The 12,005-nt window shown below is 39.7% G+C and overlaps 1 long non-coding RNA gene across 1 annotated transcript; it reads left to right on the top strand.

The window, feature by feature from the left end:
• The first annotated feature begins 1,487 nt into the window (after positions 1-1,487).
• On the top strand, positions 1,488-3,127 carry LOC149013048 (uncharacterized). Its single transcript, XR_016173882.1, has 4 exons — positions 1,488-1,538; positions 1,655-1,743; positions 1,853-1,970; positions 2,944-3,127. It is a non-coding gene; the product is annotated as an uncharacterized LOC149013048 (long non-coding RNA).
• Positions 3,128-12,005: the final 8,878 nt, after the last annotated feature.

Below are 12,005 nucleotides of genomic sequence, written 5' to 3'. Positions count from 1 at the left end.
TATAAACCTGACCCAAAATACACTCAGCATCGCACCTGATAAGGTAACTCCCAGCTTTGCCTAGTGAAATAGATATCAATTGTAACCGCCACAAGCTTTTTTCCATCTTTCTACTACGCAATGTCGGCAGCAAAATCAAGTTCTATCATTAAAAGATGCTAATGGCCAGTGGACATCTAATTTGGAAGAAATTTATGAAGCATTCACATCTTATTTTGCGGACATTTTTTCGAATGAAGGTATTGATGATGCTGCATTGGATTCTATTCTGCAATCTGTTTAACCTGTTATCACCAATGATTTCAATACTATTCTATGAGAAACACCATCTCTTGAGGAAGTGAAGATTCTTTTTGCAATGAGTCCTCTCACATCACCGGAGCTGATGGTTTTCCGCTGGCTTTTTTTCAAAAATACTAGGATGTCATCCATTTGGATTTGTATCACCTGGTTTGTGGATTTTTTACTCATGGTTTCATTCCCTCTACCATGAATGAAACTCTCATTTGCTTAGTACCAAAATTGTCCAATCCTGAGCGCCCAAATCAATTCCGCCCAATTGCTCTCTGCAATGTAATTGTCAAGGTTTTCACCAAGATATTGGCAACTCGGTTGCGTGGCATTCTTCAAGATGTAATCAGTCCCTACCAATCTGCATTTTTTATTGGCCAAAGTATCTCAAATAACGTCTTTGTTGCTCATGAAGTCTTCCATTATATTAGGAAATGCAAGAAGACAAAGACAAAATACATGGCGATCAAACTTGATATGCAAAAAGCTAATGATCATGTGGATTGGGTTTTCATAGAAAGGCTAAACTAGACCAAAATACCTTTCTACCATAACAACTACCTTTTCCTCATTGAACATATCATCCAAACCACTGTAATAGCCATTATCACACCACCACCAGTGAAACATCCCACCAATCCTTAAGAGGTTTTTTCAATAGGTTCACCTCTTCAACTAACGCCCTCTCACCCAAACCTATTATGTATCTTCACCAACCTCCCTTATAAATATTATTTATAACAAAAAAGTTTCTCATTATATTTCATCTCTCCCTAAAAATATGCGTAATAACTACATCAATCAACTTAAATAACTCATAAATGTTTAAAATTTTAAGAACACAAATGAAAAATAGATAATGTAAACTTGATCATTAATCTGTGATCCTCCTAAAAGAAACCATCTATATAATTACATTATTTCAAAAAATAATAAAACCCAACGAACATGAAATTATGCTAGTTAAATAAAAAAGCTAGATTTGTGAATTTAAAGCTATATTAGGTTAGTGTTGTTGATAACATCAATTTTGTCAAGCAAGAATGTTTCGAGTACCGTTTCAAATGTTTTGGGGACCGTTTAGAATATTTTGAGCTCCGATTCAATTGTTTTGGAGTCCGTTGTATGGCTAAAAAATGGTCAAGAGAAAATATAAATATGACACAAAGCTTGGTAATCCACAGGCTTTCGTGAAACCAAGGTTGTCCCAAATGTGAGATGGACTTGCATTTAACAACTTTTCTTGGGTAAATGATTTGTATTTTTTAAGCCCACCAAAAAAAAATATGTATTTGTATTTGTATTTTTATTTGTTTTATGTTAGCGTCTAAAAACCGACTTGTATTTGAACTATGTGAATTAGGTATGTGCTTTTACCCAAAAAGACAAAGCATAAGCTCTGCGTCTCCTTCATTCTGTCTTCTTTGTTTTCATCCACTTCCGCAACGATAGGTGAGAAAATCTAGTTATATTCTTCCTTTAGGTTTCATTCTTTGTTATAGAAATTTGCTTTATCCATGTGTTACTATGACAACTGTGCTATTTTGGAGTATCAATTCAGGTTATGTATATCCGCGTAGATATGGTGCCAAGCATATGGAGGATGTTTTCCCAGATAATCAACCATATAGAGGATGTTTTCCCATATCGGATCGATGATTTACCAGGACAGATATCACGTATGTTTATCTCCTTCTTTTGTAATTTTTTTTTCAGCTAGAATTCACATGCATGCTGTGTCTGTTATATTTTTCATTTAGAACTTATATTGTATGTGTGTATGATAGATTTTTTTTTCCTTTTTCTTTATGCCCATTATTGCCCAACTAGAAGTCAAGCTCTGTGTATGTATAACTTCGTGTGTGTTCGTGTGCTAACATTGACATGAAATTGGATTAGTCCTTAAGCCAAAGGTTACATTTCTTTTATAATCTAGAAGGCGCAACAACCCAACACTAGATACAAGATTTCTTACATCTAATGGATTATAGTTATAATTATGTCTATATGAAAGGTACAACACCTTCACAACTACTTTTCAAGGATCCGTCTGTTTCAAGAAATTTTTAATCTTCATTAAATAATATGCACAATCAACGATATATATTACTTTCTATCTGGCATTGTTGGGCAGTGGTTATTATGAGTCATTTCTGATTTGTCTTGATTAAGTAATATGCAAGTGTGTCTATTTGTTTATGTTTTAGCAACGGCATTATATTACCACTTCAGCGTGTGTAAGTACATTTGCTATATTTCTTTTTTTCTCTACAATTTCTGAGTAGGGAAACAATTCCTTAATCATTTTGGGGGAATGGCTTAGCAATTTTGTTTGTTTTCCTATTGGAATTGTTCTTCTTGATGTATATCATTGGCTTTAAAAATGTAAATTCATGATATGATCCATTTGTTGATTGCATGAGATGAGAGAACTTGGCTTGAGTTGCTAAGTAGTGTGTATAAAGGGCATAAAGGTGCACGAGGCCCCTGCCAATGCAATGTTTGGTGAGGGTTCACAATTTATGCAACCTAACCCTGCTTTCACAAAGAGGTTGCTTAATTCCTTTTTATAGCATCATATCTTATAGCCATTAATTTATTAAACCAATCTTTTTAAGTTTTTAATTTCTATTTTTATTGGTAAAATTCAAGGGTGAAAAGGCACTTGAAGAGTCGACTAACTCAAACACATGAAGGCTGCTAAACAACCTCATTCAACTGAATAGAGCAGCAAATTGCAGAAGAAGAAAACGAGATCGAGAGCAACACAAGCAACAAGATGAGAAAGCGATATCGGTCGATTACTTCCACATATGAAGCGACTACCCTTACCTATCACTGGAACAAATAAGAAGAAAGACAAGTGAAGAGGAAGATAAAATTTGTGTTTGGCTTCAGACACCTCATTCAACTGAATGGACTAACAAATGCAGAAGAAGAATAGGAGATGGAGGGCAACACTAACAACCGAATGAAAAAACAATTTCAATCTATTGCTTCCATATATGAAGCGACTGAAGAAAGAAGAAAGACAAGTGAAGAGGGAAAGAAAATTTGAGTTTCACATTTCTATTTATGTTGGAAAGACCCAATTAAATTCTTACTTATTTTAATCTTTTTGTAATCACTTAATTTTAGTGTTTTTGTAATGTCTATTCTAGAATTATATAGATTATAGATACATGAAGCATTCCATCTAATGGAATATTGTTTGGATATTTTTGTGATTTGCTTTCTTTATTGTTCAAATGTGAGATTATTAATTGTTGCTTTCGCCTATTTCTAATGTTTGGGAAGTTCAGTTTAAGAGTTAGCTCTTCAAATTTTGAATTATTTCTAAATAGACTTGTTCTTTTTTTTTCTTTTCTTTCTGGTAAAATAGACTTACTTCTTGTACTTTTTAAATAAAGAGTAGCATATTTAATGAAGTTTATAATGAAAGTATGGGTGGGGCAGAATCTGGTAGGAATTTTAATTTTGCAGGTTGTTGTATGACAATTTTGCATATTTTTATTCTAGTTACAAGATCAAAATAATGAAAAAGATAACATATTTCCTTTAAAATAAAGTATGTAAATTAATCTCCACCAAATAATGAATGTTTTTTCAGGAACATAGTAAACTAAATTAAGCATAAAATGAGTTTCTTGGGATCTTTTATTAACACTCATTGCCTTAGTGTGTGTGGATGGAGGAAACACTAAAACTCCACTTATCTTGGTCTAAACGTGTCTAGGCAGGTGGGCCTTTGGGGGTTCAAACTGAATGGTTTGTTGTTACATTTTGTAGAGCTGTGGAAGGAGATGTGGTGACTATTAAGGCTGCTCTTGATCTTTTCAGTTATCTTTCTGGACAGAAATCAATTTTCAAAAAAGTGGTGCTTGATTCAGTAAGAATGTCTCAGAAAGATCTCAAGGAGATTTGCTGAAAATTTTAGGAATTCCCTTGATGAATATTTTGGCCAAATATCTAGGAACTCTAACTCTTTTTGTCTAGGTCTACTGTCAAAGACTTGAATTTTTTAATTAACAATGTTTCTTCTAAGGCAAATTGGAAAATTAACTGTTTGAGTTTTGCAGGAAGACAGGTACTAATGAAATCTGTCCTAGCTTCAATTCCTACAATTTATATGAGCATTTTTCACACACCCAGACAGGTATGTAACAAGTTGGATTCTGTTGCTAGTAGATTTTAAAATGGGAATACTGGGAAGGGTTCAAACCCTTCTCCTATTTGTTGGGATAAAGTCTCTCAACCTATATTAAAAGCGGGGTTGGGATTTCCAAAATCCTCCACCCATAACACTGACCTTCTAGCTAAACAGCTCTGGAGGTTACTTTCAGAACCTAAAAGTATATGGGCGAGGGTGTTAAAGGGAATACTTTCGTAACTCTTCTTTCTTTAACCCTCAAGTTCAAGAGAAAAGAGGTTCTTGAGTATGGAATAGCCTCGTCTCGGTTTTTTATTCAATCGAACCTCTAGTCTCAAAAAAAATTGGAACACATATAGATACTTTTTGACTCATCCTCTGATTCAAGGTTTACCCTCCAACTCATTAGCTAACTGTTTTGATGATGTGAATTGTTCAATGAAGGTGGTTGATTGTATTTCCAATAATGAGTGGAATTATACTGCTCTTCAACGAGTTGTACCAACCCATTTTGCGCAGGTAATTTCTCATATCCCCTGAGATTTAGGATCTGATCATTGGGCGTCCATCCCATCTAAGAAAGGCAAGTTATGGACCAAATTAATGTTTCGAAGTATAACCCACATTTTGGGGTTTCTCTAACTCACAAGAGGTGGTGGAACTTTTTCTGGAACTTGAAAGGATTTCCTAGATATAAAATTTTTCTCTGGAGATTGCTCAACAATGGAATACCTGTTGGAGCAGTTTTAAGACATTGGACTCATATCGATCAAGTGTGAATGTTCTGTATCAAATCTGAAGAAACAATTTCTCATTTGTTTGTGGAATGTGATTGGACGAAAAGAATGTGAACTGGGGGGCCTTTGGGTTTCCAAGTTTCATCTTTTATTCATTCTTCTCTTTTAGATTTGTGTATCAGTATATGTTATCAATTTAGGTGGGAGAAAGAGTCTCAGAACACTCTGTTCTCTCAACACAATTTGTCCAAGAGAGCAGCAGCTTTACCTCCATGTGCCTATTCCTTGAAATGAGATCTCTTGGTGTCTCCATGGTATACATTCATGCTCTTGCAAGATTTCTTCAAACGTTTCACATAATAGTTAGGAGAGATGAGAGAAGGAGGTTGAAGGAGATGATGTGATATGATGGTAGAATGTTATGTCTTAGTGCAATTATCTCTGCCACACCTGTACTACTTCATTAACATAATATTTTGAATCACATGCAACTCCCTAGGTAGATGATAAGTAAAAGAACAAATTCAATGTAAAACATTGAGTAAATAAACTAGTTCTCAAAGTACTCCTAATACATAACTCTTAATGTTGTTGACTATTGGGATATGGCTGAGTAGTTCTTGCATCATCTATGTGCTTTACTGAATTATAAGAGATTGCTGCTATAACACACGCTAGCACACACAATAGTGCATATGCTAGCCTCAAGATATTATATTAAGGTTTGGAAGGCTTGGATATGTAGTAGGATTCTTTATATTTAAATTCAGGAATGACTTCAGTACTTATGTTTTATTTTATATGCATTTGAAAGAGTGTGAAAAAAGATTGCATAAGGAGATGCAAGAAGCAGTATGCCAACAGTTTACTGCAAAGGAAAGTAAGTGGGGAGAAAAAGTTGGCAAACTGGAGCAGCAGATAAAATAAGAGATTGCATTCCCAAATAGCACAACTTTTGGCTAAAGGGGAGTCAGAGAGCTCATTTCATTCGGGTAAGTTCGGATAGATTTATTGATGAAAACTCTACTGATTTCCTTCTATTTTACAAACTAGGAAGTAACTAACTATTGATTTCCAGTGGAACTGCCATTGCAACTCCAATCTAATAAAAGGAATGTGAACTGGTTAAGAGTTGAAGTGAAATATTTCATAAGGATGCTGAAACTCCCTGATACGGGAAAAATAATTATCGAACTAGGTCCGCCCTTGGTTCGACCCTTGACTCCGGTCAGGAAGAAACGGACCGACTCGCATCCGACCAGGCTGGGTTTACATATAGCTTGCTGAGGAAGAAACCTGACTCAGTCAACAGGCACGCCCGATTCCGTAATAATCGGAGTGGACGAATCATCAAGGAGACGGTTAACAGTACTCACGGGAGCAAACGATCGTGCTTACTCGAGAACGTGTCACGCTATGATCGTGCAGTTATCCATTATCCCACCAACAAACGGATCTATTGTCAACGGATCTAATCGTTAAGATCGGACGGCCACCCGAAGAAGGCTCAAGTAAATCCAACGAAGGAGATTCGAAGGTAAACACTATATTAAACATGACCTATGTACAAGAGAGGTATATAGATCGTATTCCCTATATTCGTATTCATACTTTTGCTCTGTACTCAAGCAGAGCCTTTTATGATCAGTTCATCAGCTGACTTAGCCTTCGGAGGTGGACTCCCGACCCTCGTAGTCGGGCCACATCTGACGATTGTTTTTGCAGGTCATTCATACGTGATCTAAGGGCTGAGCAAATCTTGGACGCATCATTTGGCGCCGTCTGTGGGAAATGCTTCAGAAAGTCATGGTTACGAGATCATCAGCAGCGGCGGCTGTGGCGGCTCAGCGAGATGCTGACACTCAACTTCCAGGAGGGAACAATCCAAATGATATTCCTGAAGGAAGTCGACCTCGTGAAGTACGAGAAGATGGTGGACAAGGAGGCAATGACCAATTGCATCCTCCTAATCTACTCCAACAGCAGTTGGATCAACCGAAGCACCAATTCCTGGAGATGAATCAAACGCTTCGGACGTTGGTCAAGCAAGTGGTGGTGCCGCAGGCTCCTAATCAGCACTAAGCGGGAAGGCGTGTAAGAGAAGGGGAGGAGGTATTTACCTCTCTTCCACAAGGGCATTCCTCGCGAAGGGAAAGAAGGCCTCAGAGGACCCAGAATGTTGGTTAGAATTTTCGGGAAGATGTCCGAAGACAAGGTAGAGAACCAAGAAGAAATGGGGAACTCCCTAAAAGAGACGAGCGATTCGAACGACCGCAAGGAAGCACTATGAATTCAACGACAAGGTTGGAAGCAGGAGTGCGAACTCACTCACCAACCCCCAGGCATGCGGTTCAGGACAACGCTCGCATCACCGGTGACCGTTCAATGCATATTGGCCAAGAACTAGCCAATATTAATCAGAGGCTCAGACAACTGACTAGAGGAAGAATAACTGACGATATATATTCGATTATCAGAAAAACCCCGTTCGCAGAAGCGATAGTCGGATATCAATTTCCAGTTACCAACTTTTTCTACGTTCGACGGTTCGGGAGATCCTATCGCTCATATCAGTTATCACTAGCAGACTATGGCTGTAATACCCCCCGTATTTCTAACCCGAGATCCGTATTCCAGGTCCGAGAACCCGAAGGTCTAGTCGGGTGAACTTGTGGAGTATCCGGATTGAAGCCCATGATCCATACCCAGGACCCATGGATATTAATCCTTTATCTGAAGAGCCTGCCTTGGCTGGAGTTGGAAATTCTGGAAGTCAGGTGTTGTTCAGAGATGTCCGGAATGAAGGTCAGATCTCCCCCATCTCTTATTTAGGGCTAGGTTGGCCTTGGGTATCAAGCCCCTAGTAAAAGCACCCTTGTCTGGCAAATTACATGGGGGCGGTTACTAGTGGCGGTCGCTTAACCTAAGCGACCGGCCCAAGCGACCGCCCGGTCTGTTTTCGGGGATTTTGCCCTATTTTGCCCTATTTTGCCCCCAGACTTCTATAAAAGGCAACCTCCGTCTCATTAACGATTACTTTATTCGTGGTTGCTTATTTGGGAGTTTAGACGGCTGCGGGGAAGATCCGAAAGAGTCTCTGGAGTACTGACAGTGACTTGGAAGATCAGTTCTCTTCTTCTCTGGCTTTCTGGTGTGAGGTATTGAACTAACCCTTCGTTCTTTACTCTCTTTTCTCCGTTAGTTTGGTTTTACCCTTTTTCCCTCGTCTCTGTGATTACCCCTTGGATATTTTTACCCTCTTTTTTAATCTACTTGAGATGGAATAACCGTAAACGGAACCCTACTTCCGTGAGATGGTTAATCCAATCAAGGAGAGGGTTATGGGTAATCTATTGATGATAGTGGATTATTTTCTCTCACCCTTTTGGCTTAGGGAGTGTTTAATTCAAGACTTAGGATGAGATTACTCGAAAACCGGATTGAAATCGAGTAATCAGAAGCCTGAGTTTCGGATTGAAACTCATCAATTTTTGGGGCGGTCACTAGTGGCGGTCGCTTAACCTAAGCGACCGGCACAAGCGACCGGCTGGTAAACAGTGACCAATTGGATTTCGGTTCTGATTCAAATTGATTTATGTGACTTATATATTCTAATAACCCTGTGTTTAGGTGATTACTGTTTAAAAGAAAAGTCTACTAATAGTTACTTGGATTCCATTTTATGGACGTTTCAGTTATATGCAAGTAAGGACAATCTATCTTATCTATCTACATATACTTGAACATGTTAATCTGATAGTTGTTAGTCTTAATTTCTATTGTTATATGCTGCTGTAGTTGTATTTATTTCTAATATACTACTGCTGTTTGCTTTGATTACATAATTACCTGGTGAATTGTGAATGTTATATGATTATGGTAATTGGTATATGGTTATGATAGTTGGGGTGTTCCGTTTGGGATATCTCGGCTGATGATATCGAAGGCTGTGGAATGGGACACATGCCTGCTGATACCTTCAAGCACTATCATGATTAATTGATGACATTGTTAGGATGAGTCTAGATTGCATGGCTAGGTACCCCACATGCTACTACCCTTTCGGTAGGGGAATTGAAACCGAGTAACCCGTGATGACAGTGATGTGACTTGGTGGTCCACTGTTAGTCATATAAATGGTAGGGTTGCATATGTTAGGGTTGGGCTCACGGATGTCCAAGGACCGGACCGGGTGTCGTGAGGAATCATGAGAGCATCCGCCCCAATAATATGTGGATGACCATAGGGTTAAGGAGTAGAGTCCAACAGAGGTAGCCATCCATGAGGATTCTTACTCCTAGGTTGCGAAGGATACTTGAACCGAGTTGGTTGGTGCCATAGGGGATGTATCTGGACTTCATGTAGACATGTAACCATTATGACCTTGCATTGGATTAGAAACCCCGACATGCGCCAGTACTCATTACCAATGGTCGTGGTGAGAGAGTGTGGACTTAACCCCTAACCATGGTTTGTGAGCCGTGTGGGACTTTCCCTTTTTCCCCGGATCCCTACAGAGGTAACCAGTCCTTGCCGGATCGGAGTGATGAGACTTACCCGGAGGAGGGCTGGTGTTTATCTTAAAGCATGTCACTATTAGAGACTTGCATAGTTAGAAATCATAGCATCATTCATGTTTTGCATTCATTCATATTACTTGTTGTATCATGGCATTGTTGGATGATGGATGAGATATATGATTGTTTCTTCGAGTTCTTTAGAACTCATTCCTTTATTCTTTATATGTTTTTAGCCTATACTGAAGAAGGATTTGTATCGAAGATGGGCTGGTTCCCTATGAAGGAACCATCCCGTTTGAAGAAGATGTGGCACCGCCGACTGGGAGATGGAAATAGCATGTGCGGGAGTTCTGCGGGTGCATGGAGTGCGCTTATCGCACCGGTTGATGGTCGAGGCGAAAGGTGGTCAGGCAGTTCGCACGAGAGACTGGAGAAGAATTGGAGAACCCCTCACCTTATTAAACTGGAGTCTAAGTTCATTGACTTAGAGAAACAAACTGGAAAGAAACTGATATAAATACTTTTGAATTATTCCGCTGCCCTCATTTTTGTTTTATCCTTTATTCTTTATTTCTTTCCTTTGATATTGGAGCATTTTGGGCTCCTGTAATTCATTTAATTCAGTTATTGAATATTCTTTGCTCATGATTATCTGTATTTGTCTTAAATATTGTTGATAGACTAAAACCTTGGATCTTGTGACGGATCGCACCCACGGGTTGTCGGGCGGGTAACCGAGACCGACGGGTGGGGTGTGACAATGGCAGTGGCTGGTAATTCAGATGAAATTCTTTGCAGGGTATTCAGTTCATCTTTGACCGAAGCAGCGCAGAAGGATTGTGGACTTTGAGGAGCTAGCACGTAAATTCATCGGTCGATTCCAAAGCGGAATTCAGATCAAGAAGACCGAGGAAACCTTGTTACTATTAGACAAGGGAAAAGCGAATCAATTCGGGAATACCTGAAAAGATTCAACAGGGTCACAATGGAGATTGAGAATCTAGATGAACAAGTAGCTAAAACTGCTTTGTTCACTGGACTCACCAACCGGAGACTCTTGGAGTTATTTTTTCAGGTTATGCCTACCACCTATGCTGAACTGGTACAAAGGTGTCAGAAGCAGGCGGGGGTAACAAAGATCTTGGATGCGCGTCAGGGAGACACGAAGGCCTCTGCAAAAGAGCAGAAAGCTCCCGAGAAAAAGCAAAAGCCCAAAAAGCATGTTCGGGATTGAGTTGGAAGGCCCCGTACAGTGTGGCGACAGAGGTCTCCCGATCAAAGCGAGTATACACCCTTAAATACTCCTCGGGCAGACATTTTAAATATCATCAAGGGGCAAAATATCCTAAAATGGCCACCGAAGCTTCCAACAAAGCCTGGGGAGCGAAATATGGAGAGGTATTGCCATTTCCAATGACTGCAGGCATTTAAAGGCCGATATCGAGAGATTGATATCTCAAGGTCACCTATCCGGCTTCGTCAAGGGGAGACGGACAGAACCACGAGGAACCGGTGACAAAAGGGAGCATTCAGTAAGTCGAGAGCGGCCAACCCAAGCTCCTAAATCTAAGAAAGGCAAAGAAGTGATCGATGCTACCCGATCACCTATTTTGACAATATTCGGAGGACCCGAACCTGAGTCACTCCGAAAGTTGAAGGCCAAATCCAAATTTATTGGAACGGGAGAAACGCAGAAGCGGAAAAGACCGAATGGTGAGGGTTCGATCACCTTCGGTGAAGAAGATGAGAGAGACGTATGTATACCTCATGATGACGCCATAGTCATCAAGGTAGAAATTGCACGCCGAGAGGTGCACAGAGTATTGGTTGACACAGGGTCAGCTGCAAACCTTTTATCTTATGAGGCTTATCAAAAGCTCAAAGTCGAGGAAGATCTAATGGAGCTGTCATCTACGCATCTTTGTGGCTTTGCCGGGTCGTCAGCTATAGCCGAAGGATCGGTACAACTAGATTTATCAGTTGGAAGTTTCCCCAAATAAGCTACTATTCGGGTGAACTTCCTGGTGGTTCGGGAACTTCCGGCTTACAATGTCATTCTTGACAGGCCATCCTTATCAAAGTCAGGTGCTGTAGTTTCGACAAAGCACCTGAAGATAAAATTCCCAACTAATTTGGGAATCGGTCAGGTTTCCTCTGACCAAAGAATATCCCGACAGTGCTACGTGGCGTATCTGAAAGATAAGGAAGGCCCGAGGAAGGCTACGGCATTACCAATAGAGATACGGGATGATCGGGATGAGGAAGAAATGCAAAGACCCGAGCCCGTAGAAAAGTTGGAGCGAATCC

Source organism: Hakea prostrata, chromosome 6 (genome assembly GCF_041222555.1).
Source record: "Hakea prostrata isolate BN-2017 chromosome 6, UWA_Hpros_2, whole genome shotgun sequence".
Taxonomy (NCBI): domain Eukaryota; kingdom Viridiplantae; phylum Streptophyta; class Magnoliopsida; order Proteales; family Proteaceae; genus Hakea; species Hakea prostrata.
This window is presented reverse-complemented; position numbering and strand designations above follow the sequence as displayed.